This window comes from Thermobia domestica, chromosome 13, assembly GCF_964235325.1.
Source record: "Thermobia domestica chromosome 13, izTheDome1.hap1.1, whole genome shotgun sequence".
NCBI classification, from domain to species: domain Eukaryota; kingdom Metazoa; phylum Arthropoda; class Insecta; order Zygentoma; family Lepismatidae; genus Thermobia; species Thermobia domestica.
The window spans coordinates 132,922,198-132,950,157 of NC_137466.1; the positions used below are offsets into that span (position 1 = coordinate 132,922,198).

A 27,960-nucleotide genomic window follows, 5' to 3' on the forward strand; every position below is an offset into this window, starting at 1 on the left:
AGGAGTAGGAAGAAAATTTGTCAATTAAGCGAAAAGACACAAATGCGTGTGTTCTAACAATTTGCCTACCCAAAGACCCTAATATAAGTTGGAGGGAGTGTTGCTTTTCCCATTCCACTCACGTAGGAACAAAGGTGTTAAGAGAATATGCCATGAAGAATTACGTGTTAGGGCTGCCAATAAAATTGTGGTTTAACATAAATCAAAACAGTGTGCCCCTATGGCAAAACTAAAACCAAGGCATCATCATCCAAGACTTTTATCTGCTTCCAAGAAACGAAAGTTGTTAACATTGCTTTACTATACATGTAAAAGATTTCTACATTATATATATAATGATAGTCTTACAATTGTATGCTTTCCTGGAAACCTAATCCAGAATAAAAGCTCTCTAATTTATTTATGCAGAGAAACTGGTGTAACGGCACGTGTGCATTCAAACTTCCATGTATGGTACCAATCTGGAACAACAACCACATCCATTTCCTACACGAAGAAAAGAATGATGGGAAAAAAGAGAGAAATGATTCAACAACCTCATGGCTCTTAAAACCAACCTTTTACAACATCTTGAGTGCGACTCAACCTCCGCTGGTCCTCGTAATCTCGAATACCATCACCTTGAACAGAAGGCACCGCTAACTTCTCAGGAATGCTAACAAATTACGCTTTTATGCACATTTTGTGGAATTGATTTTAAAGATACGACTAAACTACCTGCAGAAGGAACGAGAAGATCTTCGTGAAAGGTTTCTGAACTTCTCTTTAGAGCTTGGTGAAAGAAGAGAAAATTGAAATGTGCAAATACGAAACTCCGGAAGATTAAATCACACTAAATTATAGAAGGAGACAGAACTAGTAAATGGTAATTTAAAGTTGAAATGCTAGTTTCACTAGGCAAAACAAGCAATATAAAAGTGAAAATGTTATATGTTTTGTATAAAATGTAAAAGAAGTAACTAAAACTTACTAACATAAGATGCACATAAAATCCCTATAAACAAGTATGATGTGCCTATCTTTACTTGGAGAGACCCGAGTTTGATTCCCGACGGGAGCTCATGTGGTTTGGATTCCATGTTAAGCTGTAGGTTCTCGTCTCAGATAGTCTGCTGCTGAAAGAGACGATAAGCTCTAATTTAAACACCCAATCTATATTTTTGTGTATGCTAGATTTGTACCTGAAGCAGGCTATTAAACAGGTAGAAAGCGAACATTTGTATCTATTATAGCATACACACATAAAATGCTAAGGGAACTTTGAGAGTCGGCTTCATATTGACAATCTGATATGAACTCATTGTGATATGGTTATATTTCTTCGAAACATCAAAAGAATGAGCAAAATCAGGAAGTTCACACAAATCTTATTTATGTAAGTATTTAAATAATTGTTTTTTGCCTTTGTTCCAGTTTCTTAGTGGTAAAGAAAATATACGACAATCTTTCTCCGACATGCTTTGTAAATATTTGGTTAGTATTGAACATGGTGAGTTCAAGTTGTGTTCATGCTTTCTTAGCCACGCCAGGGAAAATACCGCCTTGGTATCTTAACAGTTATTTCGTCCCAGAAGACATCTTTTATAACGTCAGCCACAGCCACTGTGTCTCATAATGAGATATCCGCTAATAAACTAAGAATAGTTTCCAAAATTCGATTTTGTTCAAATTCTCAATGGAAGCTCACTGTACAAGTTCAGACCCCACGTTAAACTGTACGTCTACATTAACATTGAAACTGAAAAGTTTTGTTAAATTCCAAATAAGCAAAATCGATTCTGCCTTGTTGATTCTGAAGACATTATTGATTAATTGTTATACCTGGAAAGTTGGAGTGGATTCTTAAGCTGATGGCAATTTCAATTTCTGCTTGATAATATCCAAAATACTGCTTAAATATACAAATGGTTTTCATATTTTTAGTTCCTTCATCAGTATCAGGCTAGTATAATACACATATAAACCAAAATCTCTGCAATTTGCAGCGAGAAAGCTATGCTGAATAGATCAGAAACGAACTCTTTAAATAATGTTCTGTGTAACCTATTTCCCATTTAAATCACAATAGGACCCTCCTACGCTTCTAAAGAGCCAGGACACAACATGAATGGAAATAATGGGTGGGAACTAAGCACGAAGGGTTTATCTCACTTCCCATGACAAAGGGTTGAATATATATATATTTCTTACACGACGCACTCATATGTTACAGGTTTAACTAAATGAATGGGCCTCAAGGCCCAAGCTATTGTCCTTTGTTCATATGAAATCTCTGATAAAGACATTGAATTTTTTTTTTATTAAGTTCTCATATTCATACAAGGATCAAGAATGTTATCCTACACAAGTAACAGACATATATCTCTGTATAAATTAAAACTATGACAACAGTTGAATTACAAACTAGTTGATTTACCTTCACATTATTTTTCCTACACTACTGCACATATTCTTACATTACTGAAAATAAAGTGACCAATATACTGAAGTATTCGTCAGAAACTCAAGAAGAATTGAAGTTTGAAATTAAATGAAATATTCAATATCATCATTATAGGTATTCTGCCATTATTGGCACGTCACTTGCCGCAACTGAGAAGCTTCCATGCTCCACGGTCTTCCGCTAACCTCTTCGTATTCTCATACGAGTTTTCTGTTTTGATATTGTCCATCAATTGTAGTCTCCTTCGTCCTCTCCTTCTCTTTCCTGCCACCATACCCTCTAACACGTCCCTCATAATACAGTTACTTCTTAGCCAATGTCCCAACCAGTTTCTCTTCCTGTTCTTAATAATATCTAAAATTGATCTTTTCCCCTACTATTTCGAAAACCCTCTCATTCGTTTTTCGCATTACCCAGCTAATTCTCTCTATTTTCCTCCACACTCACATTGTAAAAGCTTCCAGTCGTTCTTCATCACTTCTGCGTAATGCCCATGTTTTCTGACCCATACAGTACAATACTCCACACAAAGTATTTTATCAATCTTTTTCTCAACTCTTTGTTCAAGCTTCCACAAAATAGTATTTTGTTCCTAAAGGCTTCTTTTACCATTCCTATGCTTGCATTCATCTCACGTTCACACTTCGTATCATCACTAATAATGCTACCGAGGTATGGGAAATTAGTCACCTGTTCTATTTTCTCAAAAGTAGCAGTTTTTATTTTTAATTTAACGTCCTACGATTATGATCCAGGGCTGAGTGAGACGATGATGATAAGAATAAGTACAACGGTACAATGAAGAAAGCGGAAGAACTCACAGACAATATATATACGGTTTATCAACCGCAAAAATCCACTTGGCGAGAGCTGGAATCAAACCAGCAACCCCAAGCATCAGAGATTAGCACTCTACAACTGAGCACTCTACTTTTCAACTGAGGTAAGCGTATGATAATTCGCCACTAGCGATGTTTGACAAATATTATATATATATATATATATATATATATATATATATATATATATATATATATATATATATATATATACCGAAAGAACTAGCTGACTTATTTAGGTTGGCGAGCATAAATGGGGCAGTTAGGATCTCGAGCCCCGCATAACGGCATGGATGTCTAATTATTGCCTCATACACGAACAAAAGTAATTTATCGTCCTCCCGAAACTAAAACAAGTTAAGGGAAAGAATAAAATTACGTATTAATTTTTGTATTTTAAAGTTTAATCGTGAACAGATATACGCATTTTAAATTAATTTGTCTATAGGATAAAGTTCAAAATACAACATTTCAAGTTATGGCTGTTGGAAGAATACCGAGAAATACGGGCAAAAGCAAATATTAACAGTAGATTAGAACAGTCTACTTGACCTTGACACTGCAATGAATATACTGCTAACTATCGATAAGATGCGTTTGTCATTGTATCTTAAAGAAAAAGATATGGTTAACCAGTACCCACAGGTCTCTTTTATGGTAACGGCGAATCCGGCAACCGCCGGAAATCCTCCCTCTTCAGGGGCCCAGTTTTCTTTATTCTTCCTATTTTGTACAGAAACCAAGATTGTTATTTCTATTGAACAGGAAACAAAAAAACTTTTATTAATTCTATTTGATAAAGAAACACAAACTTTTAGTGATCAACATGAACCGGTTGAAATATTACATAGCCTATTTAATGTAAATTATTCTGCGAAAATATTATTATCAGGAATTACATAAGGTTTCCTTAAAAACCTTAATTTAGTTTTCTCGATTGTAATTTTCTTACAAAAAATCTGGTTAACCAAAACTGCTACTCAAACTCGCTTTCTCTCTTTGCTAAGTTGTGATTTGGTGAATTCATTTACTAAATTTACATTTACATGTTTAAGGAAAATATATTTTCAGTAGAGATGCAATGGTTCGAAACAACAAAACTCCAGAATGCACCTTAATTGTTAAGGTATTCCGGAACTGATTATCAGAGATGGTAACTGAAATGAAATCTGAAGTTTCACAGCCAGTGTTCATAGTCTTTACGTAAAACGAAAGAATGATAAAGTGAATATTGTCGAAATAACTAGTACAATTGTTACGAGAGGAAACTGAAATCCCATGGAACACCAAAACACAAGAGGCTCGTACATCAAGTTTACCATTAGTTCCAAAAGTTATCCATCGAAGATCTCAGCTGGTGTTTTTAGAATTTGAATATTCCGATATCTCAACAAAGAACCCGAATAGTATTATTCGAACATGTATTCAAGTAATGAATGTCTGAATGTTATTTTTAGTTACAACATTATTAGCGTTTAACGAGAAAACGTACAAAGGAGAGACATGTAGGGCCTATCAATCGATAGGTTTAATTCAGGTGAACAAAAACGATTTTAGTAGTGTGTTGTGGATAGTCACGTTCAATTGTCTTGAAATGCTGAATCGTCTGCGAAAACCTGCTTCTCGCTATCTGTTACTGTTTTCGTTTAATCGCGATAAGAAACTGGAAATGGCTAATTTTAACCACTTCCGATTTGAATAAAGGGTCAACGAAGCAGACGGAACCTATCCATGTGACGCTAAATCGATTCCGAAAAACAGCATCTTAATAGCATTTACCGTTCTGCTCTATGTCAATCAGTACTGAAACCGGAAGTAATAGTGAATTTGAGCCACTTCCGGATTCGGTAGTGTTGTGGATAGTCATGATACGTTGTCTTGAGACGCTGAATCGTTTACAAAAAGAGCTTCTCGTGTTACCATTTTCGCTCTGTGGCGATAAACGTTGAAACCAGTATTGAAATCGGAAGTAATAGTAAATTTGAATGACTTCCGGTTTCGGTATAATTTTATGGATAGTCATGATATGTTAGTCTTAAGACGCTGAATCTTTACAACACACAGCTTCTCGCTATCTGTCACAATTTTTGTTTCATGGCATTAAACGTTTAAACAGCATATGACTAATCTGAACCACTTCCGTTTTGAAAGGAGAGTTTAATGGAGATGGAACCTATCCTTGGGGGGCTAAATCGATTACAAAAAATCGTATCTCGATATCTATTACCGTTTTTGCTCTGATAACTGTCGATAGACGGACGGACACGGACAATGGTGTTCTATAAAGCCTTTCGACCCTTACGCATAGCACAGTTTGGAAACCTAATAATCCTCTTCCAGCTAATTTAAAACAAATAAATAATTTTACAAATACCACGAAGAGCTGGCTTCTTATTTTATGAATTTTAGTGGAACATTTCAGGATCAGACAGAAGCATTTGTCAGATTAACGGGAAGCAGATGCCGCGAAAACCTTGAGCAACCCAAGAATCTGGAAAAATCATTAGTGGATTTGTAAACATTCTTACTGATAATTATAGTCGTTGTATCTGTCTAGTTCAGCTATATATTTTAATTCTTTTTTTCTTTCTTCGTGAAATTCAATTCTGACGTGAGTCCTACAATAACATATTTATAAAGATTACATAGTAAATCAAACGTGAGACAGTTTTAGTTGCATGAAAAGTTGTGAGGGACACAGCCATTACAAACAGTATTGAGATTTGTTTATCTTAAGTCTAAACATATGCAGCTGAGATTAATTCGTTACAGAAGCTTCTTATACAGAAAATATATTAAATTCAACATTACTTTACGCTCAAAAATCAAATATTCGATATTTTATCAATTATGATATCATACTATCTTTTTATATTATTATTATTATTATTATTATTATTATTATTATTATTAAAGAGGATCGCTATTAGGTAACAGAAAAACGAACAGAAACACTGTATCCGTTTGCGAGGGAAAATGCGAAAATAAGTTTCCTTTGTGGCTATGGATAGAGATGTTTATCGAAACAAAGAATATATTGTGAAAATAAATAAAATGCTTCATTTATTTTTTCATGTACGAACCAAGAGCATTGATACATTTTATCATAATGCTTTGCAATATTTAAACAGACCTATTGGAAAAAATGCGTCTGTCTTCACTTTGTCACTGGTTTCAAAGTGCTTTCCGCTAAGAGCCTTTTTCAATGCTATAAGTCACTGGGCGCGGGGTCGGGAATGTACGGTGGATGGAAAAGGTGCTCCCAACCGAGAACAGAAAGGCTGTTTTGCGTTGCCGTCGATGCTGAAGTGATCTCGTCGTCTAAAAGGAGAACGACAGATATCAGAAGGCCAGGTCGCTTCAATTTTGTCAGTGTCTGATAATATGGCTGAACATTGATTGTTCTAATATACATATTTCCCGAGCACAGAACGGGCTGCTCTCCGGATTTTCTGCTAGCGTTACAATAGTGCCATCCACAAGATCTTGGTCGTACGTCACAAAATGATGTATGAATGTCTCTCGTATTGCTTTACAACTCAATGGGGAGGTGGCGAAGGAGGGAAATATTATTTTCTGAGTTTCCTTACTAGATTGATTTAGTGTCCTTTTCAGCATCGAGGAGTCGAACAACTATTCAAATGAGATTCTGAAACAGGGTATTTGGACCGAGATCAAATCAAGGTATCTGGAATGAGAACGCGAACTATTCATTTAGGTATGAAGAAAATTTGGTATCCACATGACACAAATTCTTATACGGAACCATAAAACATCGTTAAGGAAATATAAGAAATTCGGAGTTCGGTGTAAATTTGTGTAAAGAGAGAATTTACTCACTGAAAAGTTGAACAAACCACATAGAAACGTATAAATAACGCCAATGACAATTGGAATGTATGAAATGATGTGTTGAAATAAGTGAAATATTTAATGTCACACAGTTGTACTTTTGCATCTAAACATAACATTTCACGCTAAAGGAGAAGAATTATTAAAGTGGATGTTTTTGAAAGAATTGGTAGACTATGAATATGGGAAGAAACATGCCAATACCGAGGAGCCATGATGTTCACCACAAGTTCACATGGTCTGGGATCGAACCAGGGACTTCTTGCTCCAGAAGTAAGCGGTCTACCACTACGCCACTTTGGAACAAATATCGCAACGGCAATCGAACTCGAAATCACAAGCGTCAGCCAATCGCTCATACAGGAGTACCTTAAAGAATTTTTGTTCTGATCGGGCTTTAATGTTTTAAATTGTCTACAATAATATAAGTAATAAATATACTAAAAAATTGGTTGACAAGAAACCTTTAATTTCTTTATTCTCAAGTAAATGAGGATAACTGAATTTCTGGTTTAGTGCATAAACTAAGAGACTTGACAGTAGTAGTCCACGCTCAATTCGTTGAGTGGGAAAATATTTAAAGGAACTAAAAAAAAAAAAAAAAAATCACAGAACATTAGATTGAGAAACTTCTTTTAAATATAGAAACGCATTCATCGATGAACCATATGGCAAAGCAACATAAAAATAGACACGACCAGGTTATTGGCATCTTGGCCCAACTCTTTTATGATCTGCTCTGTTTTTCCAATGTCGGAAACTTGATTAGGATATCTATTTTTGTTAAACCTTGTTTCATTTTTCGATTTAACCAGCGTATGTTCCTCGAAAGGAATAAACAGTGAAACAAATGATATATATAAAAATAATGTATCACCATGTGCAAGTAATCTAAGCCATCATTTAGTGAAAATATTTTAGAAATTAAATACAGTATGAAAACCTCACAAACCGCAGATGACAATGCATTTCCAACAGAGAACCAGCATCACACAATATATCTATTGATACGCACGATACAAGAGTTGAGGCTATCTCGTCTCGAAAATTCTTTCTTGTCTCGTCTTGTGCATATCCATATCTATTGATAAAGACTTTCGTTCAGAACGAAAACTGACACAAGACTGACTTTACATGAAAGTTTACATTAAAAAAAAGCTTTCTAAAGAAACAAACTTCATCGCGTATCAAATCTGTTTCTCTTATACAAAGGGGAGGAATAAGAAGGAAATTCCCTAGTCTTTAGTGTTCTTTATGGCACAGGACTAGCGATGAAAAAAGCCGTCTTTTTTGAGATGTTTTTTTTTTTCATAAAAAGTTGGGTTTTTTAAAATTCAGAGTTTTTTCAGCTTTTTATGACCTCTTTATTCAAGTAACTTTGTTTCCTTATAATGGATTCTACAATAGAGAAAGTACGTTTACAATATTCAGCAGTTGCCAATCCTATGTTCAGTCTAGGGTTGGCTGTCATAATGATTTTCAAACTCCTATTGTATTGATTGCTAGTAAGTGCAAATTATGAGAACCTTGCTCGATTCCTGCCGGGAGAACATGTGTTCCGATCCTATGTTAAGCTGTTAAGTTCTGCTCTCATATAGTATCGCTGCTGCAAAGGGCGCTGAACTCAAAGGGAACAAACGAAGTTATGACCCACCACATCACAGGTATCATTTTGGATACATAATTATCTTATCAATTTCATATATGTGTTTTAGGAATTGCCTATATACAAGCTATAAGACAAGAAAAAAACATCATAAACCAAGCAACGGGTAAAAAAACGAGCTTCGTCTACAGGTACAAAATTTCGCTTACATCTCGTTTTCTGCTGGGTCAATCCATACGAAGTGGTCCAGAGGTGGTTGCTTGACCATCTCCGAAAATTATAAAAATTTGACTGTGACGAACCTTGTATATAAGAAGGTCAATAACATCATTCACGTTGTCGTATGTACGAGTGTTCCTGAATGGCGGTTATCTTTGTTGTCGGTGGAGTGCCAATTTTTGCATTTGCAAGCGTTTACGAAAGCTACAGTTGCTCAGGATGTACGAATCAGACAAACACCAAACAAAAACGAATGTTTAGGGGAGAGACTAAGGCACACGGAGAATATAAACTGCGTCTAAATAAATATGAAGGGTTGCAAACCAATACATGAAATCACCAGAAAAACTAGAGAAAATTAGACTTTTAAGCGGGCTGTATTTTGGAATGGCATAAAGTGGAGGGTTCATAAGTTTTGTGCTGAATACTATTGCATGTAAAGATTCTGTAGAAATATCCACAGCTATGATACTACTGGATACTAGATTTATGGTGGTCCGAAAGTTGAAGTTTGTGATTTTGATGCCATTTTTGGGGCCTAATATCTCAGGAGGGCAAAGTACTAAAAATTGCTGCTTATGATGGTCGTAGCTCAGAAAAATTTTAATGTTTGGATATGTTTCATGCTAGATCTCAAAAACTATGCATGGTCCTCACTTTTCTCCATGTAATATCAGTCATGATTTTTTTGCAATAGTTTATTCACATACAGAATTACTTTGTGGCATAAGCAGCAATTTTTAGTACTTTGCCCTCCTGAGATATTAGGCCCCAAAAATGGCATCAAAATCACAAACTTCAACTTTCGAACCGCCATAAATCTACGATGCCAGTAGTATCATAGCTGTGGATATTTCTATACAATCTTTACATGCAATAGTATTCAGCACAAAACTTATGACCCTTCCCCTCATCTTTATGCCATTCCAAAATACAGCCCATTTAAAAGTGTAATTTTTTCGTTTTTCTGGTGATTTCATGTATTGGTTTGCAATCCGGAATTTTTTATTTAGACGCAAAAGTTCATATTCACCGTGTACCTTATTCTCTCCCCTAAACAAATGTTTTTGTTTGGTGTTCGTTTGATTCGTACATCCTGAGCAATTGTAGCTTTCGTAAACGCTTGCAAATGCAAAAATTGGCACTCCACCGACAACAAAGATGGCCGCCATTTAGGAACACTCGTACATACGACAACGTGTTATTGACCTTCTTATACACAAGGTTCGTCACACTCAAATTTTTATAATTTTCGGAGATGGTCGAGCAACCATTTTTAGAATTTCTGGACCACTTCAGATGGACTGACCCTGCTCGGAAACACTATTCAGAAGTTTGGATATTCTATTAGAACCTAATAGAAGTTCAGTTGATAAAATTAAAACCAGACCTGCTATTCTGTGTATGATGTTAGTTGAATACACAAGTAAAACTTCATTATTCACAAAATTACTTTTCTTTTCTCTTACATCGTGTCAAAATGTTTGAAATAAGAAACTTGTGGATAATGTTTTAAACTTTCTACCTCTCGAAATTTATTGCCTCAAAAGGATAGTTATAATAAAATTTTCGTTTATTCATAAATTTTAAATGATAATTTTGTTCCATGAAATCTACTTCATTTTCAGAAGAGTTACAGAAATCCCAATGCGTCCACTAATTTGCATATTGTCCTTCCTATTAAATTTTCTGTCCAAATTTCTTTGATTCCTGGTTACTTTCAGAGTTTTCTTTTCTTTAGAATGCAACAGTTAAGTGTTTTCTCCTGTTATAATGAAAGGAGAAATATCTATTATCTCCCCACTAGAAATTAAATATTTTAAAAAGCCTAAAATTTCCTAGGCAAGGGGGATATTGAAACACGGGATTTTCAAATTTTTAAGTTAAAAAGTAACATGCCTTTCACAATTGCTAGTATGCTAGAGATATAGTCTGGATTTGTTTTCGCACATTTGGTACGAACACAAAATCATTGAAATTTGTTGGGGAGGAGGAGAAGAATGTGTTCAAATAATCTGAAATAGATATTACGTGACAGAATTGTGGATAGAGGGAGGAATCGAGCTAATGGAATTCGAAATTAAGTGAAATGAAATCTTTTTAAGTTTTACGTTCCACGCTTAAGCCGGCTACGCTAAAAGAGACAGTGATGATGAGGATGAATGAAATGGTGGAATGAAGAAAGTGCGAGAAAACGGGAGAGCCCAGAAAAAAACCGCGTATACGGTGTTTGTCCACCACAAAGCTCACTTGGCACGACTAATGGTATTCAAATAAATATTTTCTTCGATACTATTAACAACTTACATTTACTTTTCATAAGTTCCCAAATTATTGCCCAGTTCCTCCCTCAAAATTGTTTAAACTAGCTTTCGATTTTATAGCTTTATTTTTATTTATTCATTTATCTATTTTTAAAGAGTTTCTTCCCCTTTCTTCAACAATATTGACTGTTAATGATCGTACAGTTTAAATATCAGAAGATGACACTTATTTCAAAAATGTATACAACTGATAGCGATAGCATCTTCTCCAAGCAGAATGTTTAGCAGTACACTTTCCATGTAATTGAGGCGTCCGATGTCCAAATCCTGGAAACGTCCACATTAACAAAAGATCACACCAGCCCAGATGAATATGTGTTTCACACTTCGGTAAAACTATCATAGGGACGCAAGGAGTTACACGTGCTATTTTTAAAAAATACTTCAGAAATTTACATTATTGACAACCTTCTTTTATATTACATGTTTTCACGCTATCCTAATGAAAATTTATAGTTTATTCTTGCAGTCTAAGAAGTGTTCAGATTTAATGAAAAACAATCACTCTCTATGAATAAAATAGAAAGTCAGAGTAAAATTAGTTGTACTAACGAGTTCTTAAATATTATTATGTTCCTAGAATACTGTGCTTCTGTTATTGAAGAGTTTCTATCTTCATGGGTTGATTTAATTCTATACAACGGGTACAATGTAACACATGAGATGACTTTCTCTGACAGCAAAAGGCTATTTTCGATCTTGCTACTGGCGTTACAACTTCCTATAAGTTTCTTGAGAAACCGGTTGCATTCGCCATGCACTACTCCATCATGTTCTTTGTTACAGTTCTCACACAAAACGTGTTAACGACAGATTGACAGATTGATTGCCTTTATAGTTACAGCTTGCTCGTCAAGATTTATATATATATATATATATATATATATATATATATATATATATATATGTGTGTGTGTGTGTGTGTGTGTGTGTGTGTGTGTGTGTGTGTGTGTGTGTGTGTATGTGTGTTTTTAGTCTTTCTCTCGATTATGTAATCTTGGATCTTCTGGATTATTATTATTATTATTATTATTATTATTAGATTTATTATAAGCTAACTAACGTCTATTTATCTTTTTCTCAACATTGAGACTGGATACAGAGAGAAATTTACGGTTTAGATTGGGATTTGAACTAAAATTTTGATTAGGTCAACATTTCCATGTAAATAATATTAACTAAATAATAATAAAAATAAAATAATAAATAATAATAAAATAAATAATAATAATAATAATAATAAAATAAATAATAATAAAAAATAATAATATATTAACTAAATAATATTAAAAACATAAGCTTCTATCATTCGACAGGACACACATTCGCGTATGTCTGTCTGTTGTCTGTTAGATCATATTTTGCGTAAAATCTATTCAATGTTAAGGAAACATGGAGTGTGTTTAATTTAAGGCTTCTCAGACGATACTACAACTTGAAATCGGTCTGAGATAAATTCACCACAACTTTCGATTAATAAATAAATAAATAAATAAATATGATTGAAGACTAGTCTTCGCTTCCAAATCCTTGCACAGATTTTGGTACCATTTCTACTTTCTCTTAAAACACTTGTTCATTTTTTTCTCTAGATCAACAGTAAGGAAGTTATGGATGTTTTAAATTTAAAAAAAAGTCACCATATTGAAACAAAGAGTTGTAACCGAAAAGTAATAAAAAGTTATCGAAACAAGAGTTGTAAAGATCCTTACGGGTTACGTTTCTTTAGGTAAACCTGATATGTAAAATTCATAGTAAACCTAAATGTATCATACAATTCTGTTCATTCATCAAACTATTACCTATTTTATTGTATGTATACTGTAACCTGTAGACCTAGGTATCCATTTGCTACTAAGATATATTTCCAATGTGAAGAAAGAGTTATATATATATATATATATAAAGCACAGTAGTTTCATTAGTCATACAGTTCTCTCAACAGTACTCTATGTCACTCTCTAAACCTATAACAGAGGAACATATTAAATATCGATTTTATAATCTAATTTTTTGTTAATATTGCAATATATGTAATAGCAATTGTATCCACTTACCGAAGATGCAGCGCGTTACAACGAACCCCAATCGCTGTTACAACCAACCTCAACGGCGGGGTTGGTTGTAACATTTGGATGGTCTCTGTTTTGTCACTATATCTCAGCAAATACTTTACATTATCTGATAACTGGTAGGTATTTTGAGAGAAGGATGTCCAAACTTCCGATCACGTGCAAAAGTTCGTATTTTTCTTCAATTGGAGTCTAGTTATGGATAAAAATGTAAAAAGTGTTACAACCATACCCGGTCTCCCCTACCTGTCAGAGAAACAAACTTTAAAACAATAATATTAACATAAGCTTACCGACGTAAATTATATACTACCCTATGCCTAATATGCCTATTCTTAAGTACATTTACCTTAATCAAAACAGACTGTGGGAGGTATCACAAATTATAGACCATTTTTTTTAACATACTGTACTTCCTACAGAATAGCAAAAAAGGATGACAGAACATAGAAATAAAGAATATCATTCATGAAGAAATGAAAAAAAAAAAAAGGCAATGTTGCTCAGCCGACAAAACTAATCTATGACGTCAATCGAAACGAAGTGACAAGAACACATCACTTCAAAACACTCCTCTCTAAACTGTACGAATTTATACAAAGAAGTTGAAATACTGCGCATAAATGATTACTGTTAATTGCTTTCAATTACAAAGTGCCCAGTGTAAGAAGTAACATACGTACTGTTGGCAAAGACAAGCTCCACGGAATCCTTTTAGCATTCAATGAGAATGTTCCTAGAGATCTTTCACCTTTTGTCCTTTCAGGGTTCACAATCAATACAAGTTAAAATTTCACGGACAAGTTCTTGTACCAGGAAAAAAAAAAAAAATCCCATCTGCGAGTAGCACGTGATCATTCATAAATTATTTTCAAGTGAATACGAGAATTAGCAACGGACAGCGAAAAGGCATGACAGATCATTTTTAATCCACTACGGAAAACGATCATGTAATACAAATATAAATAGGCCGTATTTCAGAACACAAATATATATATATGAGTAGGTTATATCTCTTAATAATAAGAAGGGAGCACAGCGGATTGCTGATTCGGTCTATAATTTAGCTTAAAAATGGAACTTAATTAAAGTTGCATTAATAGTCAAGCACGAAGACTATCAACAACTAATATTGTGGAGTACTCTGGTTAATTGTGCCAACTTCAAAGTTTACAACTTTATTGTGTAATATTTTAACACAGTAATGCCTAGTATTTCGAACACAAGGGCAGATACAGGACGGGGTCCTGGAGGGGCGGCTAGACTCCAAGGGGGGAGGTCAGAGCTGATGGAGGTAAAATTTTCGTCTAATGATCTAAAGCTAAGGACGGATCCAGGACGGACTTCTTGGGAGGTGCGGTGGGTTGTAATACTGCTACTTAGAGCTACTTTTAAGAGCTCCAAACTCTGAGATGGGTTTTATTTAAATATAAAATAAGAAAGTTTCCTCTTCTGGGGGAGCCGATCGCCCCACCCCCTTGGATCCGCCCCTGTTAGAACGCAAAAATCTCATTTAGAGTTTCAACAATATTTCTAACCTGGCGAATACTTATTTTTAAAAAACGAATATTAAAAGAAAGTTATGTTATAATAATTAAAATTGTTGTTTAGTAATCACATTGCGAACTTCTATAAAATACTGTAGATAAAACAAACCAATAAATCACTTATTGATTTATAAATATCGAAACAATTTACATTCACTTTCCATTACATAAATCTTGATTCACACTTCGATTAATTCAAAACTCGAACAGGCTTCCGGGTCGAATTAAAGGCGAACTACGAAATACTACCCCTATTTTTTTTTAGCGAATTTATTTAATTTATTTATTTTCTTACACATAATAAAACTTCCATGAAGTACATACTGTGTGTTCAATGAAAAAAAAAAGAGAGAGAGAGAGAAAAGAAAACTATCATATCAACCTGAGTCCATAAATACTGTAAACCGCCCAACGTTTGTCTGAACGACACTGAACGGACCATAAAGACGAAAAGTCAGATTAAGATCAGATAAAAGTATTTAGTGATTATTTTGAGCCATAAATTCCACTAATGTATTTGTGGATTTGGAATGTGTACTAGTTTATTGTTTCTGGTTTATGGTAGTCGGCTTACAGGAGACCTCATGAATTCCATCTATTGTTTCAGGGTTGACATCGAAGCCCCTACTCCTCAAATTCTTGTACTGTTTCGACTAATTTTTTGTGAACTATACAGCTTCGGTATGACGATACATGCACCCAGTTTGGTCTAGATTTTTTTTTCGTGAAGAATTATTTTCCAGAATTTGTTGTTGATGTTTCCGAGCACCGTGGATTTCTAGAATCATCCCACAAAGCCAAGGGCGCCCATGTTGTGGTTTCCAAGGGGGGCAAGTATAAGCGACGTTTCAAAAATAGTTTCAAATTTTGCTGTAACTAATGTAAAAATTCTGTTGGATTTTCGATATTCTGAGGTACAATTTCTCTAGGCGGTGAGCGCCCCACCTTCCCTCCCTTGATGGGCGCCCTTGCACAAAGCCCTTTTGACACCCACACGCAATTGTTTCATTATATGATATTTATAATTTAATAACATCGCGTTTGGCATCTGCCTCACTAAATTTAACGTGACACGAAACTCCCAGTATTATTCCTAGCACAACTATTGGCAGTCTATTCATCGGCTTATATCAAACCGGTTAAGTTCTACGTGGGGATAAAAGCAAAGAAAGAAAGAAAATCGTACACACACTACAAAATACTACTCTTTATTTAGCATCGCCACATTGGAGTGAAAATAATTACAATTTTGTAGTGTACAGACGCTAAAAATCTATTATCACAGCCTTTCCCGTAAGATTTTCGATTTAGAGGGTGTTAAATGAATTCCATTGTGTGTGTACCCATGGTCATGGAAACAGCGATAGTTTATGTTCATAGTGCTGCAAGGAATTCGATGTTATTATTATTGACTACTTTGAAAATAAGTTAAGCTGTCAACAAGACATGTTAGAAGTCTCATACGCAAAAATAGTTCAGCCAAATCTTCGACTTCAAACACTGTTTTAGTGTTACATAATTCGTAGTATTAAAAATAGGAATTTGTTGTTCGAACATGGTGAAGAGCATTTATCAACGTTTAAAGTTACGCAATATATTCCAATAATAGATATGGTTTAAATGTTATAACAATTCTTCATGGATCTCTCGTGACGCCGAAGGATTCTGATAACATCCAGATGGAATTAAGAAAAATTGAGGGCAAAAATTTTGTACATAAATGTATAAACGAGACGAAATATTATTTTTCGAAAATCGAGACGAGACTTTTACAAAATTTACAAGACAAGCCTAGAAAATCTTATTTCTCGTCTCGTGAGAAATACTACAGAGTACACTCAAAATTACTTTTATGATTATCATTCAATTCTGAAATGTTTTTAGATCATTCCTACAGATCCACCGGCTGACATGAGTTTTTGGTGCAAGGGCCCCGGGTTCGATTCCTGGTGGGGCAACATTAAATGCAATAGTGATTACGATGCTATTTTAAAATACAGATAAAAGTCTCACTTAACCTCGCTGTTGCAAAGCGACATTAAACTTCAAAGAAAGAGCAAATAAATGTTCTTACTCGTACAATATATCAACACTTCACATTTACACGTGAAAGTTAATGCTTTCTTCCTGTACGTATAAAAATATGACTGTCTTCCTACTGATTGCCAGGCTTGAAATATATTTTAGTAGTATCAATTCTCTTCCAGAAAATAGCTAGCGACATCATTAGGAAGTACCTGAAAATATTATCCCCCTTACAACTGAAAGTAAATTCTATTTCATATTCCCCTCCCTTGCGTTATGTTGAATTTTTCCCTTGTGTTTGTATGAATATATATTTAAGTCGTTACTTGCTATTAGCAGTTTGGATAAAGCTCCTGTGTTTTTCCTTTAAGAAAATCCAGGCTATGAGCTTCCCCCTTCACACACACTGTACCAAAGATCTCAGCTGGATGTTCACGTCATATCTTATTTTCAAAGCAAGTTTTGGGTTGAAGGAACAAAAAATGGAAGAATGTATAAGACAGTTAAAAAAACTGCAAAAAGCTTCCCTTTGTGTGAAAAAAAAATTAAAAAGCAACTGAAGAATTGATATGAAAATCGCCAAGTACAAAATTTACATTCAGAGCTTAGATAATTAATTTTCATCTCTACGCATCAAGCTATATTATTATATTATTAATCATGTTCTACAAAACACATTCTGCCCTACTGAAACTGTAATTTGAAATGTTGAAGTTTCTGAAATAATAAATTAACAAATAAAACTATATGCCAGTCAGACTATTTCCCTGAAAAATTAAGGTTTTGTGAAATACTCTACTTTTTATATAAAACCTTCAATCGTTTTCTTGAATGAAAGGATCACGATTATAAGGTGATTACTGGTTTGTTTGAAAATAGATTTCGTGGACGTAGTCACATACATACACGTAAAACAGAAAAAAAATACAATAAAAAGCATATTAAAAACTATTCAGATAGCGATATTTTGGTAATAAACACTACTGTCAAGGGAAACCAGAGTTATGGTGTGAAGTGTTTTCATATTCAATGATTTAATTATTCATACTCAACAGCAAAGTGAGTCAATATACATAATCTCTTGAGAGTGATGAGAATGTCTTCTGATGTTCCGTTCTTGGAAAAGCTCATTTTGACAATGGAAATTACCCAATATAAAAGTACTCTTAAAATGATTGACCAAGTTATTACAGTACCATACTATTGCAATAATTCTAAGTAGACATTAAATTTTTAGTACAGTGAGGGCTTACGCTTTTATACAACGAAAATATGAAAACAAATGTCGAAACAAGTTTTCTTCACACTGTTAGGGTATTACATCACGGCCATTAACCATTCAGACTATATTAAAGTAAATGAAATAGAATTCTCAATTTCCAGGAATAAAGTTACTAAAGCCCCCCGGAACAATCGTAAATACGTCACTAAATCTAATACAAGCAAAATAAAAAGTTCGTTTGTTTGTGTGTGGCCTGGAGACCAGACGAGTGGACCGAGAGTTACCAAATTTGGTCACGGGTAGCTTGGTCCAGGCCTCAGACCAAGACGAAGCGTGTTTTTTTTTTTTTTCAAGTCGAACAAGGGGGGTCTCGGGGGAAAGCGTTTACCGGAACATGTAAAAGTAGTAGCAAATGACCGATATTAGTGTCGATTGTATGGTTTTCGCGGTCGCTGAGATCAATGGTGAAACTCCGATCGCATTACCGTAACTTCCAAATTCATTCCATTTGGCTGCGGGCCGGGAAGATACCGAAACATGTAAAAATAATCCAAAATGACCGATATTAGTATCAAATCCATAGTTTTCGCGGTCGCTGAGATGAATGGTGATACTCCCACAGGCGTTGACTTCCAAATACAGCCCCCATGCGAAGAATGGGTCAGCTAGTAAAGAATATCAAGCAATCCTGACAATATTTACAAAATATTAAATGAGAGAGTAACTATTTCCTGGAGCTTATTTCATAAATCTTGTAAATTCCAATGTTTCTTACGTGTCGTAAAAACTGAAGCAGAGACGTTCTGTACATACTAATGCCGTAGCCTAATTTGTAATACTTTTATCTTATACATAACTATAACAATTTGAAATGCGTTCTACACTAATATTACCAAGTTCCATTGTGACTATATGGTTAGCGTACACTCTTTCGGCGCGGGAGACACGGGTTCGATTCACACTTGAAGCTCTTGTGGTTACTTATAGATTAACATCTCACTTATCGCCTCGATGATGACAAGGACAATTCAACTCCAAAAACCCGCCAACATTAGTACCACAAGATGAGTACTTTAGTGAATCATTTCCCTCTTCCCCACGTCTTCGTTTACAGATCAACAATCTAGGTGAGCAATTCAAAGCATCCTAATGGAATACTGAAAATAAATATTAGTTTACTGGGATCATACAGTAGTACTTATAATGTGGTACTGTTAGTACGGTAACAAATTTTGGAATTTTGTTTTTATGTAATATATAACTTAAGCGACTATCTCGGTCGAGTTAGTTAACGGGATAACGATGACTTTAATGGTGGATATCCATATCATTTAAAATCTATATAACATACCCTAGTTTCTATGCAACTCGCACAGTAGCAGAGAAACGTTGGTTGCTATAATAAAAGGATATGTGACTTTTCTTACTGCGAAATGCCTCTCCAAATATCCCATACATGGAACAGCGTGATCCTCTTTACTGTCTTTGACACAGTTTGTTTAATACTAACTGAAATGTTTGTTCTTCTAACGGGGAGAATAGGTTCTTGGAAAGTATTTGAACCCTTCCCAACCCTCAAGACACGCACTTCGATGATGGTATAATGGTAAAATTACGTAAGATGTTTTGAACCTCTATCCCCTTAGCATACGCTCTAAATCACAGCTTAAAGTAGGTACTATTTCCAAACTTAATTTCAAATAGGTCAATCGTTTGTTCGTGATGCGATCACAAACAACAAAAAACGTCCATCTTAATGGCGAAAACAATTTTAAAAATATACCCCTTTCTTCAATAAAACCAGAATCTGAAAACACAGGAAAATTTGTAGGGAATTGATGACCTAGTCAGCATCTCCCTTGTTACAACCATGCCGATAGGAGGGGGCTAAAATTGTACTTAAGCGGCATCTGGAGTGTCACTATTCATCTCAGTTACCCCGAAAAACTATACATTTGCACTAATACTCCCTATTTGTCCTTTTAAAATCATTTTTACATCCCACCTCTTCATTTACTTTACTCGACAACCAATGGCTTCCGAACTCCTTCTATGGAAAGATCAAGAGCTTAATAGAATAAATAATGATGCGCTGTCCTTGTCAATCTCCAAGCTAGCTGACAAGCTCATTCTTGACTAAATTTAACCTTAAATAAAATTGAGATTGTCATCAATCAAACTTAGTGACCTCGAAAACTATGGATTCGACACTAATCGAGGTCATTTTGGATATTTTATTTTTCACTCCTTCTCAGAATTAAGTGGAACTTGTAGTGTCACTATTTATCTCAGTGACCCCGGAAAATACGGATTCAACACTAATATTGGTCATTTTCGATTATTATTACATCAACCTCTCCACCCACCAATAGGGGTGATAAAGGTGTCTTATCCCTTCGACTAAACTTACTTAAATGTCATCGGGACTGTTACCAATAAGTTTAGCGAGTTCGAAAACTAGGAATTCGACTTTTACATCGGTCATTTGGTTAGTTTACATTCAATTTCCTTCTCCAGGGGTGTTAATGGGGGCTCAATTTGGACTTGGACATATGAGTGTCAATATTCATCTCACAAAGGAAGAGAGGGAAATTATATACTGAAGTGAAAGATGGTTTATACACCAATCAAAAGCACTAAGGACACTTATTAAGAAACTGTAATAAAAATTTTCCGAATGCATACACTGTGAGAGTTATATGAATATATAGAGTGTCGAGAAAGTTTGTTGTCCACCCCTAGAAATCGCAAACGGTGAGACAGTTATCAAAACAGGAAAGCACGTGTATGATCACTTTAAACGTACAACGTAACAAAGGGGAAAATGTTGCCTCAGGTTCATCCGCAGGGTCCCAGGCGGGGTCGAACTCAAAACTTTCAGATGGTAAGGGGATCAAGTAGAATACTGTTTGAAAGCTGTTGGGAAATGAAAGAAGAGGGAAGAAGTCTTGACTCTCTAAAATTATCCTGTGCAAAATGGCGGCCGGTCAAAATGTCAGCAAAAACGTCATTGTAAAGTCTATGGCCACCCCAGATAACTGAAACGGTGAGACATATGTCAAAACAGGAAAACGCGTGTTTTATCATTTCGAAAGTAAAATGATTTAAAATGAAAATATTTGTTCCATGGTCCCCCGCAGAGTCTTAGACGGGGTCTTACTCAATTTTCACATGGTAAGGGGGTCTGTTTGTTGTTACGTTCTTCACAGGAATAAGAAAAACGTGGTAGATAAAGCAGTACAGATCCTTAAATGAATCAAAGAAACAGACGTTAATCAGCAGTGGTCGAAGTGAGACGGTATGCGGTGATATGCCATACCGCCTCTGGTTTTTCAGTAATCAAGACATAAAGTCACTGGAACGTAGATGTTTTTAATAAGTCTATTTTTATACACAGTAATTGACGAATCGCTTCGCGCGTACAAAGATTGTATTTCTTATGTAGAAATAATTTCTAAATTGACGTCAACAATTTTGTTACTTTTTCTGCCTTTTGTTTTTAAAATGAGGTGTCCTCAAAAAAGTTCAGTTAAGTTTATATTTGAATATGCCATATTGAATTGTGTCTTTCTTTGTAGGTATGTGTGTGTGTCGTCTTGCCTTAATGCATATAGATGCTGTTTCGAGCATGGGCGGATTTAGGGGTTGTCTGCTATTGAGGGGAACCTTCCGGATGTTTGGAACACCTCACGGTCGAGTGGGGGACCGGAAATCTTTTCGTAGGAAATTTTTAATATCCTCATTCCGTTATTGAGCATTTTCGTGTATAATTCTGTATAATACAACATAAGGGAATATATATATATATATATATATATATATATATATATATATATATATATATATATATATATATATATATATATATATATATATATATATATATTCAGAAAGTTGTTGACGGGGATCAAAGTCTCTACAACCCCCCCCCCCCCGTAACTAAAGAGAAGCTCTCCAGTGGTTTTCAGTAATTATGTAAATAGAAATGCAATCTTTCAGGCAACATACCCTTTTTGTATTTCAATATTTAGATAGCCGGTATGTCGAGTCGAAATCGTAATAAAACATACCGCCTCTATTTTTTCTTCACTTCGAACACTGTTAATCAGTGACAATACACGTCCATTCCGTGTTACATTCGAAGTACGGTACGAGTATATCTTATTTCCTAGTGCTTTATCGCATGTGATCATTACTTGTATATGGACAATGCACTTGTGTTGAGCGAATGACTTTTATAAATTAAGCGTGCATATTTCAGAGCGGGATATTTCAATCATACACACTGTCTGCCAACTTTTTATTTCCGTATTCGAAAACTTGAGTATCTTTATTCGCTGTTCCTTTCCACCAGCGATGGCAAACAACCAGTTCATTAATTTTATCACAATTCTACCCCCGTCTTGATACGCTAATATTTCAACATATTTTGGAATTTGTTTTAATCATTTCTATCTCTGCGTGACCAGCGTGCTTAGTTTAGTTTCGCAAATGAGTTGTCGGGAAATATCTCGTTTCTTCATATCACAGCAAAAGTTTGTTTCGCTGACAGACAGACCTTGTTTTTTGGTATATTCATTTCACGCTCTCATCTCGATAAAGACATAAATATTTTGAAATACTATTATGTCTGCTCTATCTAAATTATGTGCTGTTTCGCAATAAATGTGTTAAGAGTGAAATTATACATTTTTGTATGAAATACATTTTTTGCAGATTTATATTACAACATTACACATTCGTCACATCTACCACTATGACCGATGCAACTGACAAACAAACCTATTACTACCTAACTATTCTCTTCTCTTCAGTTACACAATTTCTTTCTATTGAAAAGATAACACATCAAATACAGTAAACCTTCAATTTAACGATTTAATTGGGGTGAAAGAGTATCAGTATTAGCCAAGTTCATTAAATTGCGAAATGTGTTATGCAGAATATTTACAATACAAAATTATATTCGAAATTGTGCTGTATAATCATAGGCGGAGAAAAAAAAAATCCACCTATAAGATAATATTGTGCCACGATTGTTTTGAGGGTTCGCCCCCCCATAAGACAATTCCTAACTCCGCTTATGTATATAATATAAATTAAGTTATTTATTGTATATATATATATATATATATATATATATATATATATATATATATATATATATATATAAATCCTTAATAATTAATAAAAAATCCTTAGAGTTGAGTATCAGAAAAGTGAAAAAAGCTTCAATCTTTAGTTGCTTTCCTGCTGAAAGCTGTTTGTTAATAACCAACGATCTAAACTGCCTGAAATGTTTATAATAAGCCCACACCCCTGAATCTGAACTGCATTTCCTATATTATTCAAATTCTGTCCGTTAAATTTGAAGCCTGTACATTTGAGGTCCGTTTAATTGTGAGTTTACTGTATATATAAATTATTTGCAAACATTTGTCTGCAGTTTCATCCGAATAAACGCTACTTAACATTGGACCGCTACAAATAGTCTCAGTCAAAACGACTAGCTCCGCATTTCGAACACGGATTTCCGAACCACACTACAATAGTTAGACACTCCATTACAACTTGTACTTCAATTTAAGAACGGGTACACACAATTATAAATTACACACAGAGATTGTCGTTACATCAAAGAAATCAGTAAAAACAACTTACATCAGAAGTTTATCTTCAAAGAGAGATATCACTGTCATAGATTGGGTAAAATGTTATATTAGATCTAATGATTATAAAAATCTGCTATAAAATATTTTGACAAGAATTGTAGGAAACCATGCTTTTGTCTAATAAATGGGTTTTTGTGTAGAGTCAGTAACAAGAGGTTGACGTCAGCTACTTTCACTGGACCACGATGACTCAATGAATGAAAGACCTCTTAGTTTCCAAAGCAGTTTCACTTCAGATCAAGAAATTTTTAGTTTGTTACTTCTGATTTCACAAAGCCTACACACAGAAACATTCATTATTTTATTCTACCTTCGCTATGGGAGGCCTTCCAATTAATATACTAGTGTAATATCATTTGACAGGAACCAAGCCTCAAAACTGAACTTACTAATGTCAAAGACATGGCTCTTACACTGGTTTATTATTACAGGCTTATAAATCTGATTCAAATTTTTAGAAATAGCGATTTAATTAAGAGGTTAAGACTTGGATTTTCTACCATTTTAACAGATTGGTTTTCAGTAAACTAGCATTTCATTAATATATTATATACTACTCTGTTAGGTGATAACGTGCACAGACTGTACTATATCTAACAAACGATTTTGTTAATGATTTCTTACTAAATTGAGCGATTAAAATACGGCGTTTTCTCTCTCAAACTTCGTACTTCAAACTAGTGTTTCTTCCAGGCGACTGCTCTTCGGAGTTACATTCCTTGCTTAAGTTTAAATTCCAATTACTTTCCACTCGCGTGCAGACCACGTCCATTACCAGGTAGTGTACCAGTGCAGTTTCTCACATCTTGCTTTTGACTCCGTCCTCCTCCGTGCCAATTTTCTGGAAGAAAGCCTGCTTAAAATACAAAAAGCTGATTGGGAAGTCCGCCATCAACTTGATACGTTATTGGAAGAAACTTTTCTAGTGAAAAATTCTTCTTTGAACTTGGTCGCACAGTATCAACGAATGAGGAGAGAAAACTGTTACCCAGGTTCAATCCCCGGTATAAGATTATGTAGTTCTGATCTTATTTTCAATGTTAAGACCCACGTCGTTTACAATCGCGGTGCTGGAAAAGTACGTTCAACTCTAAGATCAGCCGCAACAAGGTGAACATATTGTGTTATGGAATGCGTTATTTGCAACATTTGACATAATTTTAATACTTTGCCAAAATAATCGGCTCTTCTTTATTCGGTATATTTTTTCCAATCGATCTTAACATCATAGTGACAGATTTGAAAAAAAAAAGTATTGTTCTGATATAGTCGTAAACTGTTTCAAACAATTTTCAGATCACTTGATGTATCACTTGATGATGATTGAGGAAATTGCTTATCACGAAGTCACAGGGGCTAAAAATTTTGTTTCGCACACAAGATTTCGCTTACAGCTAATCAATGGACTAAAATTCACCTTACGCATATCCCAGTTCGGACAACTTTTGATCTAATTCTTTTTTTCTTTTTTCTGCTTCTAAATACTTGCCTGATTTCTACTTAAAGTGTACCTATTTATGTGCGTTGAAGAGGCATGCTTGAAGATAGAATTAGTCTGAAGTTCGCCTCTTCTAAATGCTTGATATGAAAAGCGCACATGTACTATATGCTGACAGCATGAAATTACTTTATTTTACAATTGGACTTTGAAATTATACACAGAACGTGAGATACAATAATAAAAAAAAAAAAATCATTCGAAGTGGTCAGCACTTTCTATACACGGAAACAATCACAACTCTATCTATCATTATTTTTTTGTTACATCAATGTATGACGCGAACTTCTGTCATGTCCAACTCAATCCGTATTATAGTCTCATATTAGCAGGATGCGAATCAACAAGCAACATACTTCCACTACAATGTTATAATTCAAACAATTTATATGTTCTGTTTCTTTAAGCCTTCAAAGAAAAGATATTCTTACTTTCTTCTGAAAGTAGCAAGTATGAAAAACTGTAAGACAGGCTACACGTTAATTACGAAGAAGCGATACCTATTAGCCCGACTCTTCAGACATTCACAATCGATCTGCGAGCTGATCCGAAGAAGTCCTTGGTATCAGTCCAAATTTTTACATCATCATCATTTAAAGCAGACTGGAATCGGAAGTGCGAGAAACAAAGCTACAAAATGTATTGCTATTTAACGCAATTAGTATTATCTTACACGTTTAAAGTATCGTTATGACATACAGTATTAACTTGCATGAGTCGCTTCACTCTACATGAAATATTACCTACCCACGAACAGAAAACAGTAATATAATACTATCATAGATCTTCACTATGTTTCTCACTTAAAAAAAAAAAAAGGCAATTTAGAAAGTAGGGCTAATAGTAATTGAATAATGCTAGCAAATGCTAATATTTTCAAGATCTTTCACATATTCGAGTAATTTGGATATCCGGCAATTATGATGTTCCAGTTTACCCTACCAGATTTCTTGCTTCTAAAAACAGACATTGAGCCAGTTATTAATTCATTTAACAAATAATTTCTAGATATTATGTACTTTACTTACTATAATTGTTTTTTACTAAACTTAAAATATGGTGGAAAGAGTCCTTAAACACTAGTTTCAGGTTTCATTCCCATTTACTTACAAACCGGAAAATTAGAATGCTCCGGGCCATATTCTGAGAAACAACTACATACAGTTTTAAAACGCTAACAATACTGTCGGAATAATAGTACTCGAAGTGGAAAATGTGAGAACTGGCATGCTTCAGTACAATTTAGAGTAAGCATACCCCATATTGCCACATGAAATTTCGCATGTCATGCTGAAATCAAAAACAAAATCAAAGGGAGGGGTACATTCCTGAAGTGGGGATATGTTATAACCCCGCATTCTTCATTTCGAGCATTGATAATAGATCCTTATTAATTGAAATTAGTGGATTAAAATCTCAGACATGGTACACTACTCAAAGACTATTCAAGCCAAACTATAGAGCCGAATGATTGGTTCAAATAATAACAATTTTGGAATTGTATTCATTTCCAAGGTAACTAAAAAAAAAATGCACTTTATGTATCAGTCCCATGACCTCATATATTTTGTATCCATTTGTTCTTTGCAGCTTTGATAATCTGAAAGCTGACAAAATGGAGGTAACAAACCTGTGTGGAAGTAATGTTGCACATTTCTTACCGCGAACAAGCTTCACAACTATTACAGAAGATCCAGTTTTGGTATTTGCTTGGTACGAGGTATAGAGAAAAAAAAAAAAAAACACGCTCACATGAATCAGGACTCGAACTTCTATAACTTAAACTTACTTTTGTAAACACTTAAAAATGCGACACAGAATAAGGATACAGTGAATGACAGATGGGTTTTGGAAACACACATCCCTTTGAAGGTACCATGTTAGTCACAATAGTAAAGAATTTTACCAATAAAACACAATTAGAAGATGATAACCATGACAAGGAAGAAAAAGCTTTCATTAAATATAAGCCGTACCTACATACACAACAAACAATTCACGTACCTATATTATCAGTTTCATCTGAAATTACGGCTTCCTGGGATGCCTACGCAAATGTATTTTGTCTATTGTTTTCATGCTCCAACGCATTTGAGAGCCTCTACAGTGTATTGAACCAATCCTCAAAGAGAAATAAACGCAACCGGCACAAAAATAATAACGAGCACTTGCAATAACTAACATAACGACCTTGTAATCATCACGTTTCTTTGCAACTGCACAGGTATTATGACAAACGTCGATTTCATCGACACACTGACACGCTGAGTGAGGGGTTTTCCTTATGTTCGTTTATTTAACGTATTATTGTTTAAAGCATGTATTGTCTGTGAGTTTACATAAACACAACAGGGTAAAAGATTATTCAAATAGGGGAAAGTCAACACGGATTATTTAGTATTTTAAATATTACTGTGTATCCAATCCCCACACGTGTTTTTCATTACAGTATGGAATTTACTTCTAATACACTGTCAATAAATTGAACAGTACTTTTGATAACATACATAAATCATTTTTTATGACTAGTTTAATTACTGGCTGTGTTTTTACTATGCTTTTACTATTACTACTTGAACGACTCTTTTAAAAAGTGTAAAATGTTCTTGATTTGTCGCTTGTAACACAAAAATAAATCCCT

General features: G+C 34.5%; 1 protein-coding gene across 5 annotated transcripts in view; it reads right to left on the reverse strand.

Moving 5' to 3' along the window:
- The window catches only part of Ack-like (activated Cdc42 kinase-like), a 190,611-nt gene that overhangs the window by 81,562 nt on the left and 81,089 nt on the right, over positions 1–27,960 (reverse strand). The window contains exon 2 of one of the 5 annotated variants that reach the window (XM_081736494.1): positions 13,341–13,601. The exons of 3 other annotated variants lie outside the window; for them this stretch is intronic. The gene's annotated coding sequence lies outside the window, so the exon portion shown is untranslated. Of the gene's footprint in view, positions 1–13,340; positions 13,602–27,323; positions 27,480–27,960 lie in introns of those variants that run through there. One more of the 5 variants, XM_081736495.1, reaches the window with a different exon arrangement.